The sequence below is a fragment of the Triturus cristatus genome, chromosome 8, assembly GCF_964204655.1.
Source record: "Triturus cristatus chromosome 8, aTriCri1.1, whole genome shotgun sequence".
Classification (NCBI taxonomy): domain Eukaryota; kingdom Metazoa; phylum Chordata; class Amphibia; order Caudata; family Salamandridae; genus Triturus; species Triturus cristatus.
The window spans coordinates 55200823-55215883 of NC_140591.1; the positions used below are offsets into that span (position 1 = coordinate 55200823).

At 37.6% G+C, this 15061-nt stretch overlaps 8 non-coding genes across 8 annotated transcripts; all 8 read right to left on the reverse strand.

Annotated features, from left to right (window-relative positions):
• Nucleotides 1–1025: 1025 nt before the first annotated feature.
• Nucleotides 1026–1098, reverse strand: TRNAF-GAA (transfer RNA phenylalanine (anticodon GAA)). The gene has a single exon. It is a non-coding gene; the product is annotated as a tRNA-Phe (tRNA).
• Nucleotides 1099–2773: 1675 nt separating this feature from the next.
• Nucleotides 2774–2846, reverse strand: TRNAF-AAA (transfer RNA phenylalanine (anticodon AAA)). The gene has a single exon. It is a non-coding gene; the product is annotated as a tRNA-Phe (tRNA).
• Nucleotides 2847–5690: 2844 nt separating this feature from the next.
• On the reverse strand, nt 5691–5763 carry TRNAF-GAA (transfer RNA phenylalanine (anticodon GAA)). Its single transcript has one exon. It is a non-coding gene; the product is annotated as a tRNA-Phe (tRNA).
• A 1095-nt stretch (nt 5764–6858) lies between these two features.
• Nucleotides 6859–6931, reverse strand: TRNAF-GAA (transfer RNA phenylalanine (anticodon GAA)). The gene has a single exon. It is a non-coding gene; the product is annotated as a tRNA-Phe (tRNA).
• A 2844-nt stretch (nt 6932–9775) lies between these two features.
• TRNAF-GAA (transfer RNA phenylalanine (anticodon GAA)) lies at nt 9776–9848 on the reverse strand. Its single transcript has one exon. It is a non-coding gene; the product is annotated as a tRNA-Phe (tRNA).
• Nucleotides 9849–11524: 1676 nt separating this feature from the next.
• TRNAF-GAA (transfer RNA phenylalanine (anticodon GAA)) lies at nt 11525–11597 on the reverse strand. Its single transcript has one exon. It is a non-coding gene; the product is annotated as a tRNA-Phe (tRNA).
• A 1094-nt stretch (nt 11598–12691) lies between these two features.
• TRNAF-GAA (transfer RNA phenylalanine (anticodon GAA)) lies at nt 12692–12764 on the reverse strand. The gene has a single exon. It is a non-coding gene; the product is annotated as a tRNA-Phe (tRNA).
• Nucleotides 12765–14440: 1676 nt separating this feature from the next.
• Nucleotides 14441–14513, reverse strand: TRNAF-GAA (transfer RNA phenylalanine (anticodon GAA)). The gene has a single exon. It is a non-coding gene; the product is annotated as a tRNA-Phe (tRNA).
• Between the last annotated feature and the right edge of the window lie 548 nt (nt 14514–15061).

Below are 15061 nucleotides of genomic sequence, written 5' to 3' on the forward strand. Positions count from 1 at the left end.
CAATCTGAGGTTAGAGCTGTGTTTTAATGTGTCCTGCATTGTTCAGCAGCTAACTGGTGAAATGGGTGAGTAGCGTTTTTGGGATAAATGTTAGGTCGTTTTTCTTTTAAAACTCTAAGTGGACCAGCACTGTATTACACAGACGTATGTCGCCTGAGTAGGTAAGCTATGTCATCTCAATACTGACAACTTTGTTCAAGGAGAAGTGAAAGCTGATGCAGACAAGAGTTTACTTTGAAAAAAGTATAAAATGGGATAAATTCGTCATCAAAGCTGATGGCAAGAGAGGTGGAAGCAAGTTTAGAAGGAGGACAGAAAGACAACTTTTTGTTGAAGTTATCATGTTGTTGATCAGTTGATAAAATATTTTGAGAAATAAAGAAAAAAAAACTAGAGCTGATTTCAAGAAATATTTTGCAACAATGTAGGATCCCCTCGCACTGTGCTGAAAGTCAGGATTGAATCAGGTACCTTAAGCTCTTCAGTCTAACGATCTCCCAACTGAGATATTTCAGCCAACAAGTCCCTGTGGCCTCCTGATGTATTATTAATAATTGTAGACGATACATACAGAACCTGGTCATTCTATTTTCGTTTATAGTTATGTGTTAAAGTGTCCAGTATCATTCAGCAGGTAACTTGGTCTGATGAGTGAATATCCTTTTTAGGGGACAATGTAGGTAGAATTTTTTTTTCTAAACTCTGAATTGACTTATACTCTGAAACACAGACCTATATGGCCAGGGTGTACAAGCTATGTCATCTGACTACTGACAGTTTTGTATAAGGGGAATTGGAGGCTGATGCAGGCAAAGCTTTACTTTAAAATAAAGCAAGAAGTTGCAAATAAATGAGGCATAGTTGAATACAAGAGAGGTGGAAGCAAGTTTGAAAGGAAGACAGAAAGTAAATAATATGTTGAATTGATTGGAGTTAAATCAACGCTCTTCTTTATCAAAACCTTTTATCAATCTGATCAACAACACAAACAGCTTTTGTGACATGAAAAGCAGAAGTTGAAATTGTGCCGAAACCCGGGATTGAACCAGGGACCTTTAGATCTTCAGTCTAACGCTCTCCCAACTGAGCTATTTCGGCCTGCTGGTAGTTTGGGTCTTCATCCTTTCTTTTAAACTTCACAAGAAAATAGATGCTCATCCTCATGCTAGAGCTATGTTTTAAGATGTCCTGTATCATTCATCAGTTAACAGGTGCAATAGGTAAATAGCATTTTTCGGATCCAGGTTAGGTAGCTTTTTTTTTTACTCTGAATGGACTAGCACCATATTACACAGAGGTATTTGGCCTGAGTAGGTAAGCTATGTCATCTGAATACTGAAATCTGTGTTCAAGGAGAAGTGGAAGCTGATGCAGACAAGAGTTTACTTTACAAAAAAGCATGAAATAGGAAACATTTGTAGTCGAAGCTGAATGCAAGAGAGGTGGAAGCAAATTTAGAAGGAGGACAGAAAGACAATTCTATGTTGAATTGATCCTGTTGTCGATCAGTTGATCAAATATTTTGATAAATAAAGAAAGAAAAACTTGAGCTGATACCAAGAAATATTTTGTGAGAAGCAAGAAACCTCTCAGACTTTTCCGAAACCCAGCATTGAACAAGGGACTTTTAGATTTTCAATCTAACACTCTCCCAACTCAGCTATTTCATCCAGCTGGCCATTTTGGCTTTCTGTTGTATTTTTGATAATTGTTAAAGATAAATGCAGACCCTGGTCATTCTATCTGCATGTGCAGTTATGTGTTAAATTGTCCAATATTATTCAGCAGCTAAATTGGTCTGATGGGTGAATTTCCTTTTTAGGAGCCAAGTTAGTTAGAAGATGTTTGTAAACTATGAATGGACTTATACTCAGACACACAGACCTATATGGCGAGGGTAGGCAAACTAGGTCATCTGACTACTAACAGTTTTGTATAAGGGGAACTCGAGGCTGATGTAGGCAAAGCTTTACTTTCAATTAAAGGAAGAATTGGCAAATAAAGCAGGTAAAGTTGAATACAAGAGAGGTGGAAGCAAGTTTGACAGAAAGACAGAATGTAAAAAATATGTTGAAATGGTTGTCTTATCGATCAGCTTGATAAAAGGTTTTGATCATTATAAACAACGTCAATATGAGTTGACTCCAAATAGCATTTGTGGCATGCAAAGCAGAAGTTCAAAATGTGCCTAAACCCGGGATTGAACCAGGGACCTTTAGATCTTCAGTCTACTGCTCTCCCAACTGAGCTATTTCATCCAGCTGGCAATTTTGGCTTTCTGTTGTATTTTTTATAATTGTTAAAGAAAAATGCAGAACCTGGTCACTCTATCTGCATGTGCAGTTATGTGTTAAATTGTCCAGTATTATTCAGTAGCTAAATTGGTCTGATGGGTGAATTTCCTTTTTAGGAGCCAAGTTAGTTAGATGATGTTTGTAAACTATGAATGGACTTATACTCAGAAACACAGACCTATATGGCGAGGGTCGGCAAGCTAGGTCATCTGACTACTAACAGTTTTGTATAAGGGGAACTGGAGGCTGATGCAGGCAAAGCTTTACTTTCAATTAAAGGAAGAATTGGGAAATAAAGGAGGCAAAGTTGAATACAAGAGAGGTGGAAGCAAGTTTGAAAGAAAGACAGAAAGTAAATAATATGTTGAATTAATTGTATTGTCGATTATCTTGATAAAATGTTTTGATCATTATAAACAAAGTCAATATGAGTTGACTCAAAATAGTCTTTGTGGCATGCAAAGCAGAAGTTCAAAAGGTGCCGAAACCCGGGATCGAACCAGGGACCTTTAGATCTTTAGTCTAACGCTCTCCCAACTGAGCTATTTCGGCCTGCCAGCAGCTATAGTATTCAGCCTCTTTTTTTGAACAATCCCAGAACAGAGATGCAGAACCTGGATTTTCAATCTGAGGTTAGAGCTGTGTTTTAATGTGTCCTGCATTGTTCAGCAGCTAACTGGTGAAATGGGCGAGTAGCGTTTTTGGGATAAATGTTAGGTCGTTTTTCTTTTAAAACTCTAAGTGGACCAGCACTGTATTACACAGACGTATGTCGCCTGAGTAGGTAAGCTATGTCATCTCAATACTGACAACTTTGTTCAAGGAGAAGTGAAAGCTGATGCAGACAAGAGTTTACTTTGAAAAAAGTATAAAATGGGATAAATTCGTCATCAAAGCTGATGGCAAGAGAGGTGGAAGCAAGTTTAGAAGGAGGACAGAAAGACAACTTTTTGTTGAAGTTATCATGTTGTTGATCAGTTGATAAAATATTTTGAGAAATAAAGAAAAAAAAACTAGAGCTGATTTCAAGAAATATTTTGCAACAATGTAGGATCCCCTCGCACTGTGCTGAAAGTCAGGATTGAATCAGGTACCTTAAGCTCTTCAGTCTAACGATCTCCCAACTGAGATATTTCAGCCAACAAGTCCCTGTGGCCTCCTGATGTATTATTAATAATTGTAGACGATACATACAGAACCTGGTCATTCTATTTTCGTTTATAGTTATGTGTTAAAGTGTCCAGTATCATTCAGCAGGTAACTTGGTCTGATGAGTGAATATCCTTTTTAGGGGACAATGTAGGTAGAATTTTTTTTTCTAAACTCTGAATTGACTTATACTCTGAAACACAGACCTATATGGCCAGGGTGTACAAGCTATGTCATCTGACTACTGACAGTTTTGTATAAGGGGAATTGGAGGCTGATGCAGGCAAAGCTTTACTTTAAAATAAAGCAAGAAGTTGCAAATAAATGAGGCATAGTTGAATACAAGAGAGGTGGAAGCAAGTTTGAAAGGAAGACAGAAAGTAAATAATATGTTGAATTGATTGGAGTTAAATCAACGCTCTTCTTTATCAAAACCTTTTATCAATCTGATCAACAACACAAACAGCTTTTGTGACATGAAAAGCAGAAGTTGAAATTGTGCCGAAACCCGGGATTGAACCAGGGACCTTTAGATCTTCAGTCTAACGCTCTCCCAACTGAGCTATTTCAGCCTGCTGGTAGTTTGGGTCTTCATCCTTTCTTTTAAACTTCCCAAGAAAATAGATGCTCAACCTCATGCTAGAGCTATGTTTTAAGATGTCCTGTATCATTCATCAGTTAACGGGTGCAATAGGTAAATAGCATTTTTCGGATCCAGGTTAGGTAGCTTTTTTTTTTACTCTGAATGGACTAGCACCATATTACACAGAGGTATTTGGCCTGAGTAGGTAAGCTATGTCATCTGAATACTGAAATCTGTGTTCAAGGAGAAGTGGAAGCTGATGCAGACAAGAGTTTACTTTACAAAAAAGCATGAAATAGGAAACATTTGTAGTCGAAGCTGAATGCAAGAGAGGTGGAAGCAAATTTAGAAGGAGGACAGAAAGACAATTCTATGTTGAATTGATCATGTTGTCGATCAGTTGATCAAATATTTTGATAAATAAAGAAAGAAAAACTTGAGCTGATACCAAGAAATATTTTGTGAGAAGCAAGAAACCTCTCAGACTTTTCCGAAACCCAGCATTGAACAAGGGACTTTTAGATTTTCAATCTAACACTCTCCCAACTGAGCTATTTCATCCAGCTGGCCATTTTGGCTTTCTGTTGTATTTTTGATAATTGTTAAAGATAAATGCAGACCCTGGTCATTCTATCTGCATGTGCAGTTATGTGTTAAATTGTCCAATGTTATTCAGCAGCTAAATTGGTCTGATGGGTGAATTTCCTTTTTAGGAGCCAAGTTAGTTAGAAGATGTTTGTAAACTATGAATGGACTTATACTCAGACACACAGACCTATGTGGCGAGGGTAGGCAAACTAGGTCATCTGACTACTAACAGTTTTGTATAAGGGGAACTCGAGGCTGATGCAGGCAAAGCTTTACTTTCAATTAAAGGAAGAATTGGCAAATAAAGCAGGTAAATTTGAATACAAGAGAGGTGGAAGCAAGTTTGACAGAAAGACAGAATGTAAAAAATATGTTGAAATGGTTGTCTTTTCGATCAGCTTGATAAAAGGTTTTGATCATTATAAACAACGTCAATATGAGTTGACTCCAAATAGCATTTGTGGCATGCAAAGCATAAGTTCAAAATGTGCCTAAACCCGGGATTGAACCAGGGACCTTTAGATCTTCAGTCTACTGCTCTCCCAACTGAGCTATTTCATCCAGATGGCAATTTTGGCTTTCTGTTGTATTTTTTATAATTGTTAAAGATAAATGCAGAACCTGGTCACTCTATCTGCATGTGCAGTTATGTGTTAAATTGTCCAGTATTATTCAGTAGCTAAATTGGTCTGATGGGTGAATTTCCTTTTTAGGAGCCAAGTTAGTTAGATGATGTTTGTAAACTATGAATGGACTTATACTCAGAAACACAGACCTATATGGCGAGGGTCGGCAAGCTAGGTCATCTGACTACTAACAGTTTTGTATAAGGGGAACTGGAGGCTGATGCAGGCAAAGCTTTACTTTCAATTAAAGGAAGAATTGGGAAATAAAGGAGGCAAAGTTGAATACAAGAGAGGTGGAAGCAAGTTTGAAAGAAAGACAGAAAGTAAATAATATGTTGAATTAATTGTATTGTCGATTATCTTGATAAAAGGTTTTGATCATTATAAACAAAGTCAATATGAGTTGACTCAAAATAGTCTTTGTGGCATGCAAAGCAGAAGTTCAAAATGTGCCGAAACCCGGGATCGAACCAGGGACCTTTAGATCTTCAGTCTAACACTCTCCCAACTGAGCTATTTCGGCCTGCCAGCAGCTATAGTATTCAGCCTCTTTTTTGAACAATCCCAGAACAGAGATGCAGAACCTGGATTTTCAATCTGAGGTTAGAGCTGTGTTTTAATGTGTCCTGCATTGTTCAGCAGCTAACTGGTGAAATGGGTGAGTAGCGTTTTTGGGATAAATGTTAGGTCGTTTTTCTTTTAAAACTCTGAGTGGACCAGCACTGTATTACACAGACGTATGTCGCCTGAGTAGGTAAGCTATGTCATCTCAATACTGACAACTTTGTTCAAGGAGAAGTGAAAGCTGATGCAGACAAGAGTTTACTTTGAAAAAAGTATAAAATGGGATAAATTCGTCATCAAAGTTGATGGCAAGAGAGGTGGAAGCAAGTTTAGAAGAAGGACAGAAAGACAACTTTTTGTTGAAGTTATCATGTTGTTGATCAGTTGATAAAATATTTTGAGAAATAAAGAAAAAAAAACTAGAGCTGATTTCAAGAAATATTTTGCAAGAATGTAGGATCCCCTCGCACTGTGCTGAAAGTCAGGATTGAATCCGGTACCTTAAGCTCTTCAGTCTAACGATCTCCCAACTGAGATATTTCAGCCAACAAGTCCCTGTGGCCTCCTGATGTATTATTAATAATTGTAGACGATACATACAGAACCTGGTCATTCTATTTTCGTTTATAGTTATGTGTTAAAGTGTCCAGTATCATTCAGCAGGTAACTTGGTCTGATGAGTGAATATCCTTTTTAGGGGACAATGTAGGTAGAATTTTTTTTTCTAAACTCTGAATTGACTTATACTCTGAAACACAGACCTATATGGCCAGGGTGTACAAGCTATGTCATCTGACTACTGACAGTTTTGTATAAGGGGAATTGGAGGCTGATGCAGGCAAAGCTTTACTTTAAAATAAAGCAAGAAGTTTCAAATAAATGAGGCATAGTTGAATACAAGAGAGGTGGAAGCAAGTTTGAAAAGAAGACAGAAAGTAAATAATATGTTGAATTGATTGTGTTGTTGATCAGATTGATAAAAGGTTTTGATAAAGAAGAGCGTTGATTTAACTCCAAACAGCTTTTGTGACATGAAAAGCAGAAGTTGAAATTGTGCCGAAACCCGGGATTGAACCAGGGACCTTTAGATCTTCAGTCTAACGCTCTCCCAACTGAGCTATTTCGGCCTGCTGGTAGTTTGGGTCTTCATCCTTTCTTTTAAACTTCCCAAGAAAATAGATGCTCAACCTCATGCTAGAGCTATGTTTTAAGATGTCCTGTATCATTCATCAGTTAACGGGTGCAAAAGGTAAATAGCATTTTTCGGATCCAGGTTAGGTAGCTTTTTTTTTTACTCTGAATGGACTAGCACCATATTACACAGAGGTATTTAGCCTGAGTAGGTAAGCTATGTCATCTGAATACTGAAATCTGTGTTCAAGGAGAAGTGGAAGCTGATGCAGACAAGAGTTTACTTTACAAAAAAGCATGAAATAGGAAACATTTGTAGTCGAAGCTGAATGCAAGAGAGGTGGAAGCAAATTTAGAAGGAGGACAGAAAGACAATTCTATGTTGAATTGATCATGTTGTCGATCAGTTGATCAAATATTTTGATAAATAAAGAAAGAAAAACTTGAGCTGATACCAAGAAATATTTTGTGAGAAGCAAGAAACCTCTCAGACTTTTCCGAAACCCAGCATTGAACAAGGGACTTTTAGATTTTCAATCTAACACTCTCCCAACTGAGCTATTTCATCCAGCTGGCCATTTTGGCTTTCTGTTGTATTTTTGATAATTGTTAAAGATAAATGCAGACCCTGGTCATTCTATCTGCATGTGCAGTTATGTGTTAAATTGTCCAATATTATTCAGCAGCTAAATTGGTCTGATGGGTGAATTTCCTTTTTAGGAGCCAAGTTAGTTAGAAGATGTTTGTAAACTATGAATGGACTTATACTCAGACACACAGACCTATATGGCGAGGGTAGGCAAACTAGGTCATCTGACTACTAACAGTTTTGTATAAGGGGAACTCGAGGCTGATGCAGGCAAAGCTTTACTTTCAATTAAAGGAAGAATTGGCAAATAAAGCAGGTAAAGTTGAATACAAGAGAGGTGGAAGCAAGTTTGACAGAAAGACAGAATGTAAAAAATATGTTGAAATGGTTGTCTTTTCGATCAGCTTGATAAAAGGTTTTGATCATTATAAACAACGTCAATATGAGTTGACTCCAAATAGCATTTGTGGCATGCAAAGCAGAAGTTCAAAATGTGCCTAAACCCGGGATTGAACCAGGGACCTTTAGATCTTCAGTCTACTGCTCTCCCAACTGAGCTATTTCATCCAGCTGGCAATTTTGGCTTTCTGTTGTATTTTTTATAATTGTTAAAGATAAATGCAGAACCTGGTCACTCTATCTGCATGTGCAGTTATGTGTTAAATTGTCCAGTATTATTCAGTAGCTAAATTGGTCTGATGGGTGAATTTCCTTTTTAGGAGCCAAGTTAGTTAGATGATGTTTGTAAACTATGAATGGACTTATACTCAGAAACACAGACCTATATGGCGAGGGTCGGCAAGCTAGGTCATCTGACTACTAACAGTTTTGTATAAGGGGAACTGGAGGCTGATGCAGGCAAAGCTTTACTTTCAATTAAAGGAAGAATTGGGAAATAAAGGAGGCAAAGTTGAATACAAGAGAGGTGGAAGCAAGTTTGAAAGAAAGACAGAAAGTAAATAATATGTTGAATTAATTGTATTGTCGATTATCTTGATAAAAGGTTTTGATCATTATAAACAAAGTCAATATGAGTTGACTCAAAATAGTCTTTGTGGCATGCAAAGCAGAAGTTCAAAATGTGCCGAAACCCGGGATCGAACCAGGGACCTTTAGATCTTCAGTCTAACACTCGCCCAACTGAGCTATTTCGGCCTGCCAGCAGCTATAGTATTCAGCCTCATTTTTTGAACAATCCCAGAACAGAGATGCAGAACCTGGATTTTCAATCTGAGGTTAGAGCTGTGTTTTAATGTGTCCTGCATTGTTCAGCAGCTAACTGGTGAAATGGGTGAGTAGCGTTTTTGGGATAAATGTTAGGTTGTTTTTCTTTTAAAACTCTGAGTGGACCAGCACTGTATTACACAGACGTATGTCGCCTGAGTAGGTAAGCTATGTCATCTCAATACTGACAACTTTGTTCAAGGAGAAGTGAAAGCTGATGCAGACAAGAGTTTACTTTGAAAAAAGTATAAAATGGGATAAATTCGTCATCAAAGTTGATGGCAAGAGAGGTGGAAGCAAGTTTAGAAGGAGGACAGAAAGACAACTTTTTGTTGAAGTTATCATGTTGTTGATCAGTTGATAAAATATTTTGAGAAATAAAGAAAAAAAAACTAGAGCTGATTTCAAGAAATATTTTGCAAGAATGTAGGATCCCCTCGCACTGTGCTGAAAGTCAGGATTGAATCAGGTACCTTAAGCTCTTCAGTCTAACGATCTCCCAACTGAGATATTTCAGCCAACAAGTCCCTGTGGCCTCCTGATGTATTATTAATAATTGTAGACGATACATACAGAACCTGGTCATTCTATTTTCGTTTATAGTTATGTGTTAAAGTGTCCAGTATCATTCAGCAGGTAACTTGGTCTGATGAGTGAATATCCTTTTTAGGGGACAAGGTAGGTAGAATTTTTTTTTCTAAACTCTGAATTGACTTATACTCTGAAACACAGACCTATATGGCCAGGGTGTACAAGCTATGTCATCTGACTACTGACAGTTTTGTATAAGGGGAATTGGAGGCTGATGCAGGCAAAGCTTTACTTTAAAATAAAGCAAGAAGTTGCAAATAAATGAGGCATAGTTGAATACAAGAGAGGTGGAAGCAAGTTTGAAAGGAAGACGGAAAGTAAATAATATGTTGAATTGATTGTGTTGTTGATCAGATTGATAAAAGGTTTTGATAAAGAAGAGCGTTGATTTAACTCCAAACAGCTTTTGTGACATGAAAAGCAGAAGTTGAAATTGTGCCGAAACCCGGGATTGAACCAGGGACCTTTAGATCTTCAGTCTAACGCTCTCCCAACTGAGCTATTTCGGCCTGCTGGTAGCTTGGGTCTTCATCCTTTCTTTTAAACTTCCCAAGAAAATAGATGCTCAACCTCATGCTAGAGCTATGTTTTAAGATGTCCTGTATCATTCATCACTTAACGGGTGCAATAGGTAAATAGCATTTTTCGGATCCAGGTTAGGTAGCTTTTGTTTTTTACTCTGAATGGACTAGCACCATATTACACAGAGGTATTTGGACTGAGTAGGTAAGCTATGTCATCTGAATACTGAAATCTGTGTTCAAGGAGAAGTGGAAGCTGATGCAGACAAGAGTTTACTTTACAAAAAAGCATGAAATAGGAAACATTTGTAGTCGAAGCTGAATGCAAGAGAGGTGGAAGCAAATTTAGAAGGAGGACAGAAAGACAATTCTATGTTGAATTGATCATGTTGTCGATCAGTTGATCAAATATTTTGATAAATAAAGAAAGAAAAACTTGAGCTGATACCAAGAAATATTTTGTGAAAAGCAAGAAACCTCTCAGACTTTTCCGAAACCCAGCATTGAACAAGGGACTTTTAGATTTTCAATCTAACACTCTCCCAACTGAGCTATTTCATCCAGCTGGCCATTTTGGCTTTCTGTTGTATTTTTGATAATTGTTAAAGATAAATGCAGACCCTGGTCATTCTATCTGCATGTGCAGTTATGTGTTAAATTGTCCAATATTATTCAGCAGCTAAATTGGTCTGATGGGTGAATTTCCTTTTTAGGAGCCAAGTTAGTTAGAAGATGTTTGTAAACTATGAATGGACTTATACTCAGACACACAGACCTATATGGCGAGGGTAGGCAAACTAGGTCATCTGACTACTAACAGTTTTGTATAAGGGGAACTCGAGGCTGATGCAGGCAAAGCTTTACTTTCAATTAAAGGAAGAATTGGCAAATAAAGCAGGTAAAGTTGAATACAAGAGAGGTGGAAGCAAGTTTGACAGAAAGACAGAATGTAAAAAATATGTTGAAATGGTTGTCTTATCGATCAGCTTGATAAAAGGTTTTGATCATTATAAACAACGTCAATATGAGTTGACTCCAAATAGCATTTGTGGCATGCAAAGCAGAAGTTCAAAATGTGCCTAAACCCGGGATTGAAACAGGGACCTTTAGATCTTCAGTCTACTGCTCTCCCAACTGAGCTATTTCATCCAGCTGGCAATTTTGGCTTTCTGTTGTATTTTTTATAATTGTTAAAGAAAAATGCAGAACCTGGTCACTCTATCTGCATGTGCAGTTATGTGTTAAATTGTCCAGTATTATTCAGTAGCTAAATTGGTCTGATGGGTGAATTTCCTTTTTAGGAGCCAAGTTAGTTAGATGATGTTTGTAAACTATGAATGGACTTATACTCAGAAACACAGACCTATATGGCGAGGGTCGGCAAGCTAGGTCATCTGACTACTAACAGTTTTGTATAAGGGGAACTGGAGGCTGATGCAGGCAAAGCTTTACTTTCAATTAAAGGAAGAATTGGGAAATAAAGGAGGCAAAGTTGAATACAAGAGAGGTGGAAGCAAGTTTGAAAGAAAGACAGAAAGTAAATAATATGTTGAATTAATTGTATTGTCGATTATCTTGATAAAAGGTTTTGATCATTATAAACAAAGTCAATATGAGTTGACTCAAAATAGTCTTTGTGGCATGCAAAGCAGAAGTTCAAAATGTGCCGAAACCCGGGATCGAACCAGGGACCTTTAGATCTTCAGTCTAACGCTCTCCCAACTGAGCTATTTCGGCCTGCCAGCAGCTATAGTATTCAGCCTCTTTTTTTGAACAATCCCAGAACAGAGATGCAGAACCTGGATTTTCAATCGGAGGTTAGAGCTGTGTTTTAATGTGTCCTGCATTGTTCAGCAGCTAACTGGTGAAAGGGTGAGTAGCGTTTTTGGGATAAATGTTAGGTCGTTTTTCTTTTAAAACTCTAAGTGGACCAGCACTGTATTACACAGACGTATGTCGCCTGAGTAGGTAAGCTATGTCATCTCAATACTGACAACTTTGTTCAAGGAGAAGTGAAAGCTGATGCAGACAAGAGTTTACTTTGAAAAAAGTATAAAATGGGATAAATTCGTCATCAAAGTTGATGGCAAGAGAGGTGGAAGCAAGTTTAGAAGGAGGACAGAAAGACAACTTTTTGTTGAAGTTATCATGTTGTTGATCAGTTGATAAAATATTTTGAGAAATAAAAAAAAAAAACTAGAGCTGATTTCAAGAAATATTTTGCAAGAATGTAGGATCCCCTCGCACTGTGCTGAAAGTCAGGATTGAATCAGGTACCTTAAGCTCTTCAGTCTAACGATCTCCCAACTGAGATATTTCAGCCAACAAGTCCCTGTGGCCTCCTGATGTATTATTAATAATTGTAGACGATACATACAGAACCTGGTCATTCTATTTTCGTTTATAGTTATGTGTTAAAGTGTCCAGTATCATTCAGCAGGTAACTTGGTCTGATGAGTGAATATCCTTTTTAGGGGACAAGGTAGGTAGAATTTTTTTTTCTAAACTCTGAATTGACTTATACTCTGAAACACAGACCTATATGGCCAGGGTGTACAAGCTATGTCATCTGACTACTGACAGTTTTGTATAAGGGGAACTGGAGGCTGATGCAGGCAAAGCTTTACTTTAAAATAAAGCAAGAAGTTGCAAATAAATGAGGCATAGTTGAATACAAGAGAGGTGGAAGCAAGTTTGAAAGGAAGACAGAAAGTAAATAATATGTTGAATTGATTGTGTTGTTGATCAGATTGATAAAAGGTTTTGATAAAGAAGAGCGTTGATTTAACTCCAAACAGCTTTTGTGACATGAAAAGCAGAAGTTGAAATTGTGCCGAAACCCGGGATTGAACCAGGGACCTTTAGATCTTCAGTCTAACGCTCTCCCAACTGAGCTATTTCGGCCTGCTGGTAGTTTGGGTCTTCATCCTTTCTTTTAAACTTCCCAAGAAAATAGATGCTCAACCTCATGCTAGAGCTATGTTTTAAGATGTCCTGTATCATTCACCAGTTAACGGGTGCAATAGGCAAATAGCATTTTTCGGATCCAGGTTAGGTAGCTTTTGTTTTTTACTCTGAATGGACTAGCACCATATTACACAGAGGTATTTGGCCTGAGTAGGTAAGCTATGTCATCTGAATACTGAAATCTGTGTTCAAGGAGAAGTGGAAGCTGATGCAGACAAGAGTTTACTTTACAAAAAAGCATGAAATAGGAAACATTTGTAGTCGAAGCTGAATGCAAGAGAGGTGGAAGCAAATTTAGAAGGAGGACAGAAAGACAATTCTATGTTGAATTGATCATGTTGTCGATCAGTTGATCAAATATTTTGATAAATAAAGAAAGAAAAACTTGAGCTGATACCAAGAAATATTTTGTGAGAAGCAAGAAACCTCTCAGACTTTTCCGAAACCCAGCATTGAACAAGGGACTTTTAGATTTTCAATCTAACACTCTCCCAACTGAGCTATTTCATCCAGCTGGCCATTTTGGCTTTCTGTTGTATTTTTGATAATTGTTAAAGATAAATGCAGACCCTGGTCATTCTATCTGCATGTGCAGTTATGTGTTAAATTGTCCAATATTATTCAGCAGCTAAATTGGTCTGATGGGTGAATTTCCTTTTTAGGAGCCAAGTTAGTTAGAAGATGTTTGTAAACTATGAATGGACTTATACTCAGACACACAGACCTATATGGCGAGGGTAGGCAAACTAGGTCATCTGACTACTAACAGTTTTGTATAAGGGGAACTCGAGGCTGATGCAGGCAAAGCTTTACTTTCAATTAAAGGAAGAATTGGCAAATAAAGCAGGTAAAGTTGAATACAAGAGAGGTGGAAGCAAGTTTGACAGAAAGACAGAATGTAAAAAATATGTTGAAATGGTTGTCTTATCGATCAGCTTGATAAATGGTTTTGATCATTATAAACAACGTCAATATGAGTTGACTCCAAATAGCATTTGTGGCATGCAAAGCAGAAGTTCAAAACGTGCCTAAACCCGGGATTGAACCAGGGACCTTTAGATCTTCAGTCTACTGCTCTACCAACTGAGCTATTTCATCCAGCTGGCAATTTTGGCTTTCTGTTGTATTTTTTATAATTGTTAAAGAAAAATGCAGAACCTGGTCACTCTATCTGCATGTGCAATGATGTGTTAAATTGTCCAGTATTATTCAGTAGCTAAATTGGTCTGATGGGTGAATTTCCTTTTTAGGAGCCAAGTTAGATAGATGATGTTTGTAAACTATGAATGGACTTATACTCAGAAACACAGACCTATATGGCGAGGGTCGGCAAGCTAGGTCATCTTACTACTAACAGTTTTGTATAAGGGGAACTGGAGGCTGATGCAGGCAAAGCTTTACTTTCAATTAAAGGAAGAATTGGGAAATAAAGGAGGCAAAGTTGAATACAAGAGAGGTGGAAGCAAGTTTGAAAGAAAGACAGAAAGTAAATAATATGTTGAATTAATTGTATTGTCGATTATCTTGATAAAAGGTTTTGATCATTATAAACAAAGTCAATATGAGTTGACTCAAAATAGTCTTTGTAGCATGCAAAGCAGAAGTTCAAAATGTGCCGAAACCCGGGATCGAACCAGGGACCTTTAGATCTTCAGTCTAACGCTCTCCCAACTGAGCTATTTCGGCCTGCCAGCAGCTATAGTATTCAGCCTCTTTTTTTGAACAATCCCAGAACAGAGATGCAGAACCTGGATTTTCAATCTGAGGTTAGAGCTGTGTTTTAATGTGTCCTGCATTGTTCAGCAGCTAACTGGTGAAAGGGTGAGTAGCGTTTTTGGGATAAATGTTAGGTCGTTTTTCTTTTAAAACTCTAAGTGGACCAGCACTGTATTACACAGACGTATGTCGCCTGAGTAGGTAAGCTATGTCATCTCAATACTGACAACTTTGTTCAAGGAGAAGTGAAAGCTGATGCAGACAAGAGTTTACTTTGAAAAAAGTATAAAATGGGATAAATTTGTCATCAAAGTTGATGGCAAGAGAGGTGGATGCAAGTTACAAGGAGGACAGAAAGACAACTTTTTGTTGAAGTTATCATGTTGTTGATCAGTTGATAAAATATTTTGAGAAATAAAAAAAAAAACTAGAGCTGATTTCAAGAAATATTTTGCAAGAATGTAGGATCCCCTCGCACTGTGCTGAAAGTCAGGATTGAATCAGGTACCTTAAGCTCT